At 38.5% G+C, this 17,658-nt stretch overlaps 1 pseudogene; it reads left to right on the top strand.

The window, feature by feature from the left end:
• Nucleotides 1-13,671: 13,671 nt before the first annotated feature.
• LOC118665703 lies at nt 13,672-14,321 on the top strand (annotated as a pseudogene).
• Nucleotides 14,322-17,658: the final 3,337 nt, after the last annotated feature.

Below are 17,658 nucleotides of genomic sequence, written 5' to 3'. Positions count from 1 at the left end.
ATCAACAAAGAAACTGCAACACAAGATTCAAATAAAAGCTATTGCAAAGCTTCCTACGAAAACTCTGGATAACCTTTATGTTCCAAGTTAACCAAACCAACTCAGTCCTGGAGAAATCATTGGATGAGTCATTGAAGGATTGGTCAGAAGATCTGACCAGTGACTCTTTCACCCAAAGATCTGAACAGCTGTCTGCAGGCTTTATTTATAAACAAAGCTAAAAGGTTTGGGGAAAGTTTCCTGGCTTCAGTGTTTGGGCCTACGAAGCAGAGTCCAGCAAGAATGCCAGTGATAGAAGAGGACAGAAAGAAAAGGGCATGCTGACTTGAGCACTGGCCCCAGGATAAACTGGCAAGTAAGGTCTCTAAGGTGGGAGCTCTGGAGTTGAAGACTCCCAGAATAGCTTCTGGGACCGGAGATGCAGGATAATGTACAAGGTAAGGATGGGAAGCTCATTTTCATTCAGTGGTCTAGCTACTTACTGTAACCGGTTAAATTATATCCACAAAAGAGATACGTTGAGGTCTGAATCCCTTAGAACCACAGTATGCAACCTTATTTTAAAATAGGTCATTGCTGATATAATTAGTGAAGATGGAGTATGGCCTTTAATCCAATATGACTGATGTCCTCATAAGAAGAGGGAAGAACCCAGCTGGCATGGCTCAGGAGGTCACAGTTGATTCCTGGTCAGGGAACATTCCCAGGTTGTGGGTTTGGTCCCCAGTGTGTGTGTGGGGGGTGGAGGGCAGGAGGGGGCGGAGAGGGAGGGTGCAGGAGTCAGCAGATCAATCATTCTCTCTCATCATTGATGTTTCCATCTATCTCTCCTTCTCCCTTCCTCTCTGAAATCAATACACATGTATTTAACAAAAAAGAAGAGGGAAGAGACATAGAGAGGAAAACATTACGTGAGGCCACAGAGACACACAGACAGAGGAAAGATGACAATGGGAAGCCACAAGCAGAGGTTAGAATTATGCAGCCAGACAATGCCCTGAGCTGCTGGAAGCTGAGAGAAGCACAGAAGGATCCTCCCCTAGGGGTTTCATAGATTGTGTGGCCTTGCCAACACCTTGATTTTGAACCTTTAGCCTCCACAACTGTGAGAGAATGGATTTCTATTGTGTAAAGACACCCAGTTTGCAGTATTTTGTTAGGGAAGCCCTGGGAAACTAATACACCCGCCCTCTGGACCACCCATTCCATTGTGTTCCTCCTTTATCACCACAAGGAGAAACGCATTAACAGACAAGTAAACAGGTATTGTCATTTGGTCAAGGAAATAGACCTCACCAACAATAAAAGCAGACATTACCAAATGTTTGAGGAGAATTTATAGCATTAAAAAGGATCATCTGACTCAAATAACAAAACAACTGAAACCTATCAAAAAGTAATGGAGGCAGCAGAATAAGACCTTAAAGAAAGTTTAATATATTTGGAGAGAAATTCTTGGGACCTAAAACAAGTATTACCAGCATTGAATGAGATCATGCATGGAAAGCTTTTAACACAGTGCCTGGCACTCCACAATGTTGACTGTTATTATCTCTGATGCTGTTATTTTTCATTAAAATATTGGAGGCTCTATATAAAGTTAATAGTAAGATACCTACAAATCCTAGAAGAAAACATAGGAGGTAAGCTCCTTGACATAGGTGTTTTTAAATGGCTGTTTTGGTGGTGTTTCCCTTTTAAACTTTTCTTCTCCGCAACCTTGTACAACCAAATTAAGTTATTTTTATTATTACTGTGGAATCTCACACCAAAAGCAGACGCAACCAAAGCAAAGATAAACAAGTGGAACTACATCAGACAAAGAGCTTCTGATTAGCAAAGGAAACTCTCAAAAAAGTGAAAAGGCAAGTTACTGAATGGGAGAAAATATTTGCAAATCATATCTGATAATGGAGTAATATACAAAGAACACATACAACACAATAGGAGAAAAAAAACAACCCAAAAAATCTGATTTAAAAATGGGTAGAGGATTTGAATAGACACTTTTTCCGAAGAAGAGATACATATGACCAGCAGTTACATAAAAAGAGGATTAACATCATTAATTATCAGGAAAATGCAAATCAAAACCAGAATGAAATATCACCTCATACCTCTTAGAATGGCTATTAACAAACAGACAAGAAATAACAGTGTTGGTGAGGATGTAGAGAAAAGGGAGCCCTGGCACGCTCTTGATAGGAATGTAAATTGATGCAAACACTATAGAAAAAAAATGTTGTTTTTATGTGTTTATTTATTTATTTTTATTTTTTTGTGGGGAAAAATATGAAGCTAGAACTGCTATATGATCCAGCAATTCTATTTCTGGGTATTTATCTGAAGAAAACAAACATTTATTTGAAAGTATATATGCACCCTATGCTTATTACAATATTATTTATAATAGCCATGATATAGAAACAACCTAAGTGTCCATAGATGGATGAGTGGATAAAGAAATTATATAGAGAGAGGTGATATCTATATATATAAAAGCCTAAGCTACCCTTATGACTGAATGACCAGAACAACAGGCCAACCAGTCATTATGAGAGGGAAGGAGGAGGGGGGAAGGGGGGAAACCACATGGTGGCAGGGCATGGACTCAGCATCGGCATCCAGCCGGGTGACCATCACCTCCTCTCCTGACCCTGCCGGAGCCTTCAGGCCCCGGGCTGGGACAAGGAACCGGGGTGGGTGGCAGTGGACACAGCCCCTTTCCCAGGAGGGCTGAGGGTCAGCTCCCTCCTCGGGGGCCAGAGGCCAACTTCCCTCGGTCCCTCCCCCATCACTTCCCCTGGCTGGCAGGCCCCATTGGCCCAGCCCCAATCAGCCTGGCCCCAATCAGTCCTGATCTCTGGCCAGGCCTAGGGACCCACCTGTACACTGGGCCTCTAGTATAGATATAGATGTGTAGAGATAGAGATAGGGAGATAGAGACAGAGACAGAGACAGAGACAGATAGAGATAAATAATTGGGTATTATTCAGTCATCAAAAGAATGAAATCTCTCCATTTGCAACAGCATGGATGGATGGGCCTTGAGGGCACTATGCTAAGTGAAATAAGTCAGAGAGAGAAAGACAAATACTATATGATCTCTCTTAAATGTAGAATCTAAAACAACAACAGCAAGAAACAAGCTCACAGATTCAGAGAATAGATTAGTTGTTGCAAGAATTGTGAGTGGGGGGTGGTAGAAATGGGTAAACTGCTTTTGTTTGTGTTTTTCTTTTTGGTTAAAATAAATTAAATTTTTTAAAATTTATAGAGTGTGATAGCATCTTCCAGAAATAATAAGTCATACATTGATTTCTACCCCCAGTTCCTGGCACAAAGTTCCCAAAACCCTATAATTAGTGGGACTACAAGAATCTTTTGTTCTTACTTTTAGTCTTTGACCCTGATTCCTGACACAGAGCTCCAAAGATCCTTGTAATTTCCTGATAGGAAGGTCTGACACTGATCTCCTAAATCCTTTGGAATTTCCTTGGTAATGGGAATGTCTTTTGTTCTAAAGAGGTGACTCTTGGTGGATTCCTGGATAAAGGCTGGTCACCAGAAAGACAAAACCACGATTACAAGCTTGGAAGTTTCAGCCTTTCCCTCAATTCTTCAGAGAAGGGAAAGGAACTAGAAATGAAATTAATGACGGATCATGCCTACGTGATGAAGCCTTCATAAAAATCAGAACAATATGGGGTTCAGAGAGCTTCTGGGTTGGTGAACACATCTACGTGCTGGGAGGGTAGCACACCCCATTCCCCGTGCTTGTGACACTGCTGGACCTTGCCATGTGCATCTCTGTATCTGGCTGTTCACTCACATCTTTTAATATATCCTTTATAATAAACCAGTAAACATAACGAAAATGTTTCCGTTTTTATGAACCATTCTAGCAAATTATCAAACCCAAGGAGAGGGGTGTGGGAACTCTCATTTATGGCCCAAGTATTAGAGATGTGTTTTGTAAGGGGGGAAAGAAGAAAAATGTAATAAAATATATGTATAGAGGGGGTGTCCCCAGAAAATCTATACACACTTTGAATGATTATAAAGTCAGTGTTTATTAACATACAGTTCATTTTCAAAATTTAAAAGAATCTACATAAATAAATATTTTTTTGACAATGCATGCTTTCAAACTGATGACCATTCTGGTCCAGGCACTGGTAATAATGCAAAGTAATGGAATTGCAAACATCAAGAATCATTTCATGTGGTATTTGTGTGCCTTCAATTTGTTAACTATTGCTGGTTTTGTACCCTAAACTTTATCTTTTATGTATCCCCATTAAAAAAGATGTCTAGCGGCCCTTTAGTGTAACTTTTCTTTGCTCAGAGCTTAGTCTGGCTTCACTCATTATTTCAAATCAGTTAAACATGAAAAGGAGTGAAAATTAAGTGAGCTTTCAGCTGTTAAAGTGTGTATGTATCTTTGGGGTCTCTCTCTCTCTCTCTCTCTCTCTCTCTCTCTCTCTCTATATATATATATATATATATATATATATATATGCCCAGTGCACAAAATTCAAGCATGGGAAGGGGGTGTCCCTCAACCCAGCCTGCATTCTCTTCAATCTGGGACATCCCTCTCACAATCTGGGACCACTGGCTCCTAATCCCTCGCTTGCCTTGCCTGCCTGATTGCCCCTAAACGCTCCCCTGCCAGCCTGATTGACACCTAACTGCTCCCCTGCTGGCCGGATAGCCCCCAACTGCCCTCCCCTGCCTCAACCCACCTCCTCCACCAGGACCCGCCTCCTCCACATGAGGTGGCAGAGACACCGGGACTGGCCTCCTTTGCACCACGCAGAGCCATGGGACCCCCAGGCCTCACTGTGTGGAGCGGCCACTGGGCCCCATCTCCTCTGTATGTACAGCTATCTTACGGTGGCCATCTTGTGGCAACCATCTTGTGACGACATCGTGCGAGGCATTGCACCACCTAGGCTTTTATTATATAGGATATAGGATATATATATATATATGTATATTATATATATATGTATATGTATATGTGTGTATATATATATATATAGAGAGAGAGAGAGAGAGAGAGATGGATATATATATAGATATGATAAACATTATAAATTGGTATATTTGCTGTTGTTGTTTTTTAATGAAATTGTTACTATTGCAACTAGCTAGTTGTTAATATTAATAATAGGAAAGGAGTAAAGGGAAGGCCAGATATTATAAGCCTGGTCATCTGGGCAGCTTCACCAGGAAGCTGCAACTTTACACTCCCCAGGGAACCACCAGTCCATTCCTTGAAAATCACTGAGGGAAGGGGTTCAACAAAGGGCAAGATGGGCACATGCTCAGTGAAGCTGAGGTGACGTAGGGAAGGTGCTTGCCTGTCAGTCTAACCTGGGAAGAAAGATCATTGGCTAGAGGAGAGGAGCCACTGCAAGCACATGGAATCCTGAAGGATTCATTGGATAAACTCCTAGTTAAAACTTCCAAAACAAAGAATTCTCTCTCTTGTTCCTGTTGCTTCGCTCCTGCTTCCTTGCACTTGCTTGCTCCATGATCCTCACTAGCCTGCCTGTGGCCCTAAAAGCCCCATGGCCCATGGCCATGCGAACTCTACATGCAATGGACTGCAGCTGGGAACACAAGCTAAGCTAGCCAGATGTTGGACTGGATCATGCTTCAACATGGAATAGAAACTCTGGGAAGAGGCTTTAAACCTAGTTCTGCTCAAGACAAAATGAGACTTTTTTTTCCATGGAAAGACAAAGATGGGACCTGGGAACAGAACTCCTTTAATGTTTCCTCACCAATAAAGTTTTCCACAATACCTCATCCTCCTGTGAGGGCTCAGGAAATTCTTGCCCCACCCCCACCCCCAGCAGCCCATTTCCACCAATAACATAGGGGATACAGAGAGTACCCCACCAATAATAAAACTACATTAAGCAAACAAAATTTTTTAATTGGAGCCAGATTTACCTGGAGCATTTCTTTAAAATTCGATTTTTAATTTAATTCATCTTTGGCCCAAATGCTCATCATTTTGCCTAAGCAAAGAAAAGATTAACTTTTCATTTCATTTAGTCCTACTCATTTGCAAAGCCCAATCTCCAAATGTCAGACTAGAAATGGACCCTAAGAGTACCAAACAGTGTTACATAATTTCATTTATTTTTGTAGCAGTTTTGCCATGAAACAACCTGAAATTTACTGACAGTTTCTTCAGTATTTATGTGCCCACCCAGGCTCCTCGATATTTATATACCCAAATCAACAGAGTTCAGTATTGTATATGGTAATACAGAGTAAAAAGGCCTTTTCTTCTGAAACAATGAAAAACCATGAAGAAAAAAAAAACTATTAATGCCAAATTTTAAAGAAGCTATGCTACATGGCACAATACTATATATTTATTAAGCTAGGGCGAAAACATGCACAGAAGACAACAAAATATCTTAAGCATGCAAGAATAAATGCAGGTTTAAGAATGTGTATCAGCCTGGCCAGTGTGCTCAGTGGTTGAGCATCGACCCATGAACCAGGAGGTCATGGTTCGATTCTGGGTTAGGGCACATGCTCAGGTTGCAAGCTCCATCTCCAGTAGGGGGCATATGGGAAGCAGCCCATCTATGATTCTCTCGCATCATTGATGTTTCTATCTCTCTCCCTCTCTTTTCCACTCTCCAAAATCAATTTAAAAAAACATATACAAATATTATTTTAAAGAAGAATGTATATCAAACATCTTGGAAAAAAAACAGTGATGGGAAGAATGGAAATGCAAATCAGGAATGAAATTTTTAAAGGCAAATGAGTGAAACAACATTCTTACATGGACAAATGATAGCACTGAGCTATGAACTAAGGTGTTATAATTGTCAGCTCTTTACATTCCGGATTCAAAAAGAAATACATTAATGAAGGAACTGAATTCCAGAATATATAGAGCTACAGATTAACATACAGAACCAAAAGAAAATGAAAAATGTTAAAGAAAAGTCAAAGGACATGGAAAAGAGATCACGATGATTTCAAATACCTCTCATGTAAGTTTCAGAAAGATGGAATGGAAGCAATAAAATGAGAAAATAAATAATAAAAGAAAATTTCCTAGAGCTAGAGAAAGACACTAGACTTCAGATCAAAGGGCTCCTTAAGATGAATTGGGGGGTGGGGGAGGGCAGAAATCCACACCTATACTATCCTGGTGAAATTTCAGACCACCAGAGATAAGGAGAAAAATCCCAAAAACGTCCATAGAGGGGAAAAAAAAAACACAGACTATTTACTTTAGGAAAAAAGTATCTAGATTGCATGTAATTGAGAAAAGAGAGAGAGAGTGGTTATGCACATTCCTAAAATTTGCCTCTAGAAAAAAGCTAGGCAGTTGATGTTATTGCTAGAGGGGGTGTCATTAATAAGGAGCTAAGGATACTACAATTATCACTTTCCTCACAAGGCCTCATGTTCTGACAGGAACAAGGCAATTATAACTCTGGTCCCCACTATAAACGAACTCATGCCAAAATATTCATGCACCTTCGCCCAACTTTTCCTATATAATTGTTCTAACATTTGTTTCTCGCAGGAGGCAGTTTATAAGATCACATTCTCATGCCTACTTATACGTAACCCAACATGATTTTTGTAAATTCTAATTATGTGCATAAATTCTTATCATAAGTCCCCCATGAAGTCTCATTTTACAGATGACGCTGAGGCCAAGGAGAGGAGACCATTCTGGTCACACACTCGTAGGTGGCAGAACAAGGCCTGCCGCCCAGAGCTCGTGACTTCGCACCATGTCACCCTGAGAGCTTAGCCCTGATCCTCCTACATCCTTGTGCTTGGTCTCCTTTGTGATGAAGGATATGATATGCATGTGTGCCCTTGAAAGGGTTGGTGAAGAGTCTAGAGATTCAAAACAGAGCAAATCTCGTCCTTTGCAGAAATCCTCAGTCCTGGCTTAACAAGCTCACATCAAGAGGCAGTAAATCTGAGGTTGCTTCCAGTCACCAGAAGGCTGGGGTGTAACAGTGCTGGGAAAGCAGTTCCTTGATCCACATCCTGGCTTTGTTCAATGCCCGCTACTTTGTGGCAAAATTCTCCCTTCTATTGAGACAGAAGACGAAATGTCTGATGCCTCCATTAGTCACCACCATAACTTCCTGACCCATGTCGGTTCTCAGATCCCAGAACCTGGTGAATAAAATTTAAGCAATAACTCCAGCCATAGTTCCTCTTCAAAAGCAACCTCAGAGTCATCATTAAAATCCCATGGACTAGTCAAGCTAGTGCTTGATATATGCTATCAAATTAAGAGACACTATTTCTTCTTTTTAAAAATTGTTTTAACCTACAAAAAAAAACTAATGTGAACTGTATTCAATGTTATTTTAAAAACTTGAAATTCAAGTACAGAATAGGCAATACATGCCCAAGTTTTTAATACGTACTAGAGTTTCCTAAATCTATATTACATAGGCTATAGAATAAAATAGTGTCTTTATTCTACTCAAGGAGAATCTAGCCTCTCTAAATTTTCTTTACAGTCAACAACTGTTTCAATATAGAGCAGTTTTTTTATCCTCTTTTCTTATTATCTCTATAATCAATCCCACGCCATATTTCCTTCTTCATAATAGTCCTCTGAAAATAATAGACCAGTTTTTTTTACACTTTTCTTATCTCTGTTAGTCAATCCCCAAACACATTTTGTTCTTCATACTTGTTCTTTGAAAAATCTGTTTGTTCTTTTCAGAGAATAAGACAGAAACTGTGACTAATTCATAAGAGGTCAGTGAGAACCAAAATTATTTTAGGTTTTCATTACATTTGCGCAATATCACCAATAGAGAAGGAGTTGCCTTCCAGACAACTTTCTGGAAGGAAAAAAAAAAGTGGGAAATACACCAAACCTGTATAATTAAACAATTCCATTATACAATTCTCTTTTCTCCTCGGAAACTAATATACAATTTTAAACTAGGGCCACCAGATTTACAATATGAAAACTGGATTTTTATTATTAAATTATACTAGTACACAGCACAAGTCATATTAAGAGAAAAAGCTAAATATTTTTTAAAACTATCTTGTACAATGAATGTTCAGGAAACTTCTCCCTGAAGTGACTAAAGAAAAAAAGAACACTTTGTCCACTGGGGCTCAGTTTGTTCTATAAAAGCTGGTGAGATTTATTTCTCACTTCTAAGGAGATAAAGGAAGAAGGATGAACACTGTCTTTAAGAAAATCCGGAACACTGCCAAATTCTGCCTCCTGTTTTGGCATTCTGCCTCTATCCCGAAAGATAATATCTTCTGTATTATAAGAGCTTATGGTAAGATGAACTGTCAACAAAAGGATGGAGGTTGGAGTAAGGGACAAAGAAAAAAAACAGCATAATGAAAGGAAAATTATGAAGCCAACTGTCCCATGATACTCTCTTGATTTGCATGTATTTGTGCAAAAAGAATTAAAAACTCGAATAGCCCCTTTGGCCAGATGCAGTGTCATTAGAATTCACTGGCTGGGAATTCCCCTACTTTCATCAAACAATTGCTGAGTAAATATTAAATCAGTTTGGCCTTTTTGATGTTCTCAGACGCCAAGAAAACCTTAATATTTCAAGTGTGTTTCCAGTGATGAAAATTTCTCCTGTGCAGTTTTAGAAAAACCACTAAAATTATCATTGCTTTTGCTGATCCTTTCACACTTGCCAAAACAAATATTTTCAAAGAAAGGCTCTATTTTATCATTAACATTTTCAGCTTGATGTAGGGAAGGTAAATAGTACCTCTTTAGGGCAGTCATCTACCAAATGATGCCAGCAGATGAGATTTTTTTCAGACTTAAAAGAAAAATCTCAACAAACTTAGGATGTGGGCAAAGGGAGGCAAAAGACAGAGGCAAGAATCTGATGGATCTGTTTTCTTTGCATTTTCTCATTTCCTTGTTTGCTGTATTGCGCAAACCCTATTGAATATCAAGATTTGGCTTCTTATGAATGATACCTAATAGAGAAGCATATTAACTTTTTCAAGTCCATAAATTCCTTTTAAATGTTCACAGAATTTTACAATTTAATGAAAAACTACTTAAAAACATAACTTGTGTAATTGTATTATTAAATTATTCTTAATTATTACTAAAGGAATTTAGTGGTACTGAATACAAAATACTTAGGATTTACTGTTTGGTTTTTTAAAGCTACATTTACTAAATTTATGAGCTGAAAGAAATCTTAGCAATTATCTAGTGTAACTTTCTATGTCTACATTTCTGTTTAATTTTCTTCAAAGAAAACCAGTGTTTGTTTGTTTTTATGTTAAAGAAAATGATAAATTTTTTTCAGAAACAATAAATAGATGTTAACTTTTTAAAAAAAGAAAAGAAAATTAAGGAAAAAGGGAACTTAAGAGCATGGCACAATATAGGAAAGACATTACAGGCCATAAAATAATTTCTAATGGAAAGAAGACAGATGGGGGAGGGGCGGAGTGGAGGGGGTCAGTGGGAAAAAATACTTGTAAAAAATTGTAATACTTTCAACAATAAAAATAAATTTTATAAAAAGATCTTCAAAATTAAAAAAAAAAAAACAAGAAAATCCTAAAAAAGAAAATGAAAGAAAGTAGGCATATGGCCCGCAGTGATGGCGAACCTTTTGAGCTCGGCATGTCAGCATTTTGAAAAACCCTAACTTAACTCTGGTGCCGTGTCACATATAGAAATTTTTTGATACTTGCAACCATAGTAAAACAAAGACTTATATTTTTGATATTTATTTTATATATTTAAATGCCATTTAACAAAGAAAAATCAACCAAAAAAATGAGTTCGCGTATCACCTCTGACACGCGTGTCATAGGTTCGCCATCACTGCATATGGGTCTGTTAGATTACCTTTTGGTTTTCCCTGATTTTCTGAGTATTTTGTGAGATGGCCAGTTTTATACAGCATAGAGTCAAGTAAAAGTAGAGCTGGAGTAATTTGCAAAATTGAGAGATGGGTGTGACCACAAGTCCCCTGATCCTGGTTCCAGCCTGTCTAATAACTGGGTATGCTTTGATGGAGATTATAATCCACCGAAGGCAACAAGTGAGAAACAAGGAGAAAACAGGTAAGAGCTCTATGGTAGGAGGGATTATGGCTATTGCCTCCACTTATTTTTTTTTTAATTCTTCATTTGAGTGTGTGTGTGTGTGTGTGTGTGTGTGTGTGTGTGTGTGGCAACTAGTAGAAATAAAATCACTTACTTGGAAGTGATTTTAAATGCTATATTATCATAAATCCGATCTCCGACATCCTCCATATGGAATCATACAGTGACAGAGAAGTGACTTCTTTTGTGAGACAGTCTATTTCCTTTTTGTAAACACCAGCCATTGTTCCTAATACTGCTGTCCAGTCTGAACCTCAAAATAAATTCCTTATCTTTTCCTATCCGTCTCCCATAACAAAACAGCAAACCCTCCTTCCCAACATTGTTACATCGGTTAATGATATAACCATTTTGTCAAACTCAAAAATTGTCTTCCCTTACATCTGAAGTTCCAATCAGTTACCAAGCTATACTGATTCCATTTTTTAATCTGTAACTTCTACCCCTACCATAGAGCTTATACATGCCATCATTTCTGCTGCATACTTCTTACTCATCATAGAGGCCAACCTAATACAATAGGGGAAATTTTACAAGGCCAGGAATGTCAGGAGGGCACATTGAGGACCATCTTGGATGCTGCCTACTACACAATGTGACAGGAAAGAGGACCACTGACAATGTTAGGATCCCTGAAGAAGAGGGTTCTTTCCTGATAGGTCTAGCAGGAAAGATATGACCTAATTGGCTCCGTTTAGATCGTATGCCCATCCATGAACCAGTAAGTATGACCAGAGGAATGGGCTGCTTTATTGAGCAGATCAGGGCCAGGTGCCTCGCTGTGGTTCTTGAGGGCGATCATGTCATGTCTACCTGAACCAGTGAATCAGAAAGGAGAGAATGCTGAGCAGAAAAATTACATATATCCTCTGTTCTACCTTGCACTTTGACTGCTTTATTAGTCCTCTAAATGTCCTTATCCTGTCTCTTTGCTTTCCTTTTCAAATGGCAGGCGCTAACAAATTAATCTTCCTAAAGCTCAACTTGGATTAAGACTTTTCTTTGATCAAAATCTTGCCCAAATAACCTTTCACTGCTTACAAAATAAGTCCTTTAACCTAGGCCTTCACTCATTTCCACAATCTGATCCTAAACTCCTTTCCTAATCTAATTTACAATTTTTCACCTCCCTGACAAACCAATTTACTCACTCTTCTTCCAAAAAGGCTTTGGTTCCATGGCCTGTTTCATACAGTTTACATTCTTTACTCTCCAAGAATGTGTTTTTCTTTATTCTTTTGTTATTTAAACTACAATTTATTTTCATATAACTTTCTATAGTCATCCCAGCCCAAAGGGAATTTTCTCACCTCTCTCATGATAATATTTTTATTGTATCATTCTTTGACAAGTATGATGTACTGTTTTATTCTATGAAGAATTCATATTTCAATAAATTACACATATTATCTACTTGTATTGACTTACCCAGATTGCAAACTTCTTTTTTTTTTATTCCTCACCCAAGGTTGTGTTTATTGATTTTTTTAGAGAGAGAGAAAAGGAGAGAGACAGAGAAACATCAATGTGAGAGAGAAACATTGATCAGTTGCCTCCCATACATGCCCTAACCAGGGGTTGAACCTGCAACCTAGGTATGTGCCCTAACTGGGAATCAAGCATGCAACCTTTCGATGTACTGGACAATGCTCCAACCAACTGAGCCATCCAGCGAGGCAGACTGCAAACTTCTTAAAGGCAAAGATTATGGCTTGTATTTCTTTTCGTCCCAAGTAAAACTTAGCTTGCAATTAATAAACATTTATTCATTTGATTTTGATTGTACACCTTTGGGTAATTTATAGATAAAAATGTCTTTAATCCAGTTTAGAAATTCTACTTTCTGACCAATGTGCACATTAATGGAAATCGCCCAGTATCCACTGACTCTAACCACTATACCATGACACTCATATGTATTTTTAAAAAATTTCTTCAACACACCAGCTTTAACCAAAGCCCACACTAGACGAAGGGCTGTTCAGTAATTAGAAAGGTACTCCAGTTCTAAAAAGATACCTACAACAATTAGATTCACTACTTACTGCTTGATCACTTTTAAATGAGCCTTTTTGTACTCAAATACAGTCGATGCAGATTGCTTCTAAGAATCCATTTCTGAAACGATTTGGCTGTTTATGTCTTTGGCCAGAATTACTTGAAATTTGGCTTGCAGTCTCTACTTTGGTTCCCTCGTAGAAATGTGTGCCCATAGTATTTCTGCCTGCAAAGATGGACCATAAAAAGTTGGACCATAATATTACATCACTGAGATAACTCAGCACTTTGATTCACATTCAGTGCTTTTCCCTAATTATAAAACAACCCATATTCATTGTTTAGCAAAATTTCTTAGAAATTTTAACTATGTAAAACATAACTGGAAACTTAGTAAGAAAATTATAAGCAAGAATTTAAAAGCTGTTGTGATTTAAAAGGAATATATATATTAAAAAAAAAAACCTTGGCTTAAAATTCAGATACTGCCGTCTGGCCTCAGCCATCGGGTAAACCAAGATGGGCGCTTGCAGGTCCATCCAGGAGCTAGGGAGGAAGAAGCAGTTGGATGTAATGCGCTTCCTTCTCCGGGTGCGCTGCTGGCAGTACCGCCAGCTCTCCGAGCTCCACTGGGCCCCCCGCCCCACCCGGCCCGACAAAGCGCGCAGCTGGGCTACAAGGCCAAGCAAGGTTATGTCATATATCGGATTCGTGTGCGCCGTGGTGGCCGCAAGCGCCCTGTTCCTAAGGGTGCCACCTACGGCAAGCCTGTCCATCAGTGTTAACCAGCTGAAGTTTGCTCGAAGTCTTCAGTCTGTTGCCGAGGAGCAGGCTGGACGCCACTGTGGGGCTCTGAGAGTCCTGAATTCTTACTGGGTCCGTGAAGATTCCACGTACAAATTCTTTGAGGTTATTCTCATTGGTCCATTCCATAAAGCTATTAGACACCCAGTGGATCACCAAACCAGTCCACAAGCACAGGGAGATGCCAGGGCTGACATCTGAGGGCCGCAAGAGCCATGGCTTTGGGAAGGGCCACAAGTTCCACCACACTATTGGTGGTTCCCGCCCTGCAGCCTGGAGAAGGCAAAATACTCTCCAGCTCCACCGTTACCGCTAATATAAGTAATGTTTGTAAAATCCTTACCTAATAAACAATTTCGGGCAGTTAAAAAAAAAAAAAATTCAGACCTAACCGGTTTGGCTCAGCGGATAGAGCGTGGGCCTGCGGACTCAAGGGTCCCAGGTTCGATTCTGGTCAAGGGCATGTACCTTGATTGCGGGCACATCCCCAGTGGGGAGTGTGCAGAAGGCAGCTGATTGGTGTTTCTCTCTCATCGATGTTTCTAACTCTCTATCCCTCTCCCTTCCACTCTGTAAAAAATCAATAAAAAAATATATTTAAAAAAAAAAACACAAAAGGAAAAAAAAATTCAGATACTATTCTTAGTGAGAACTTTATTCAAAACCTACTTACTGATACTTTTGACAAGATTATATGAAACTTTTGATTAGTTTATCAGTTTATAACACTTTTGATGCAACAACTTAGAAGAGTTTTACTACTAGGTGCTAGCATATTAATAGTATCAGAAAGTTAAAGCTCATGTTGAGAGTAGAGACAAAAGAAAAAAAAATATTAAAAAATTACACTTACCAGTAAGAGTAGTCCCCTTATGTAAAGAAGCAAATAACTAATAGTTACTTGCATCTAAAATTTTTGTAATTATAACAAAGTAATTTACGTTACTAATGACACTGAGTCATGAAGAAAACATAAAATTACATAGTATTTAATCTGTTTAAGCCTTAAGGCCTTGAGAGATTACTATCAAGAATAATTTTTTAATAACTTTGGGACTTTAAAAGGGAAATTTTCAATTTAAAGAATTCCATAATTATTTGAACGAAATTATCAACTCAGATAATAATTAACTTGATAAAGTTGTCTATTATAATAAAATTTTAAAAATTGGAAAAATATGAAAAATTGATGTAAATAATAAGATAAACAAAAATTGAAATTATATTAAAAGTCAATATGATCCTAATTGTAAGCTGTAGAAATATCTGGAACACAGGGACACAAGCACATAAGTCACTATTTTAACAAATTTTTAACACTATTCTCAGTCAAAATGCCATCATATTTATAAGTGCTTATTATTGAATCAAAATATCTTTCTAGTAAAAAATTAGAGCATAAGTTGGAATGTTATGAGTACAAAATAATTGAGGGATATTATAGAATCATTATACCTCTTAAGTACCAGTACAGCTAGAAATCCAGGGTAGCAAAAGTCAAACAGGAAAAACAAGGATTTAAAAAGTTGGTCATAAGATGAGAAATGCCAACTGAATTACTTATGGTTCCCGTTTTATGTGCCGTGGCTCTGAACATTTACTGTTTTTTTCCCGCCTGGACTGTTCCTCCTTCAGTGGTTCCTCATTCTGGTATTCAGCCTTTCCCAATGTAGTCCATTCACTCTGACGATGACCTCTTCCCCAGCCATAGGGAGGAAGGGAGAGAAGAGAGAGACTGAAACGTCAGTGATGAGAGAGAGTCATCAGTTGGCCGCCTCCTGCATGCGCTACAGTGGGGAATGAGCCCCGAAACCCAGGCATGTGCCCCAACAAGGAATTGAACCATGACCTTCTGGTTCATAGGTCGACGCTCAACCACTGAGCCATACTGCTGGGCCTTAAGTCATTTTAAGTAGATTTTTATTACATTATAAAATATGTTTTAAAATATATAATATTCATAATAATAATAATGAAATACACACTAGCAGACATCCAGCTTAAGAAGTAAAATCTTAGTGTCAAAGGCTCCTAAGTGCCCTTCCTCATTATAGCTGGCTTTCTACTCTTTTTAATTTGTATAGCTTTTATTTTTGGATACTAATCATTTGCTTACACATAAAGAAAATACCTTTTTACAAAATGACTAGTAATTTTTAGTCCCTCTATGGCAGCGGTTCTCAACCTGTGGGTCGCGAACGACCCTTTCACAGGGGTTGCCTAAGACCATCGGAAAACATATAGATAATTACATATTGTTTTTGTGATTAATCACTATGCTTTAATTATGTTCAATTTGTACATATGTAATTATGTAACAATGAAAATACATCCTGCATATCAGATATTTACATTATGATTCATAACAGTAGCAAAATTACAGTTATGAAGTAGCAACGAAAATAATTTTATGGTTGGGGGTCACCACAACATGAGGAACTGTATTAAAGGGTCGCGGCATTAGGAAGGCTGAGGACCACTGCTCTATGGTTTCTTTTAATTTTGAGGAGTTTTAATTTTAGTATCAAATGGATAAATCTTTTCCTCTTTCAGTTCATATCCTTGCATGTGTATCTTATTTAATAGATCTATCTTGAAAGTTACAAACATTTTGCCTCTGTTTTCTTCTTTAAAGATATTTTTCCTATGTTTTCCAGCTTTCCTTTCACAGTCTTTCATTTTCCCTGTATTGATTTTTGTGGGTAAAGTACAATTTTTTTTCATAAAAATTGTTTTTCATAAATTAAAATAACAATAGCTCTTCCTTCCCACTGCTCTGTCATAAACAAGCTTCTCTCTATGCATGGGTCACTTTTGAGGATCTCTATTCTATTCCCTTGGTCTGTTTGTCTAACCTTGTGCTTTCCAATGTTCACAACCTTGATATCTGGAAGGGCAAATCATCATATATTGTTGTTCTTCTCTGGAAATTCACAACTGTTCTTGACCTCTGGCTCTTTCATGTCAATTTTAGAATTAATGTGTCTATTTGCATAAAAAATCCTGTTGGGGCACCCTTTGGAATCACACTGAACTTATACATATATTTGGGGAGAATTGCATTTTCACAATACTGAGTCTTCTTCAAGATTATGGGAGATCTTTATGTTCATTTGGATATCCTTTAATACTTTTACCATATGATTTTTATTTTTCTCCATAAGCAGTTTGCATAGCTTCTATTGGGTATATTAAGTAGTTACTTGGTACGTTGGGTTGCTATGTTATCTTGGTATCTTTCCTAATTGCATTATTTAACTGCTTATTGCTGTTGTATAGATAAATTGACTTTTATATAGTCACTAGTGACCCTGTGCATGAATTCATGCACATTGAAAGGAAATTAATTATAAGGTGGCCAGCAGGGTGGGACTGGGTGAGATGAGCCAGACATGCCCTGGAGCCAACCTCCCATGATCCCTCCCTGGCTTCTGCAGAGTGAGTGGAATCTCTCTGGCAGGTGGGGTCCCTCGGCCTGGCCTGTGGGAATCAGGCCAAAAATGGCTCTCCAACATCCCCTGAGGGGTCCCAGAGTGCGAGAGGGCACTCTTCAAAGTTGCTGTTTACAGTATGTGGAACACAAACACAACTGTGCAGTCAACCATATTCAGGGCTGACAGTGCCCAGCAATAACATAACCCATGGCCAAAGGTGGAATTGTGAGGCCCCACGAAGAATCAAGCTCCCTCCTCTCTGGTTTCG

The sequence above is a fragment of the Myotis myotis genome, unplaced genomic scaffold (genome assembly GCF_014108235.1).
Source record: "Myotis myotis isolate mMyoMyo1 unplaced genomic scaffold, mMyoMyo1.p scaffold_m19_p_11, whole genome shotgun sequence".
NCBI classification, from domain to species: domain Eukaryota; kingdom Metazoa; phylum Chordata; class Mammalia; order Chiroptera; family Vespertilionidae; genus Myotis; species Myotis myotis.
Note: the sequence above shows the minus strand (reverse complement) of the source record. Positions and strands in the feature narration are given on the sequence as shown.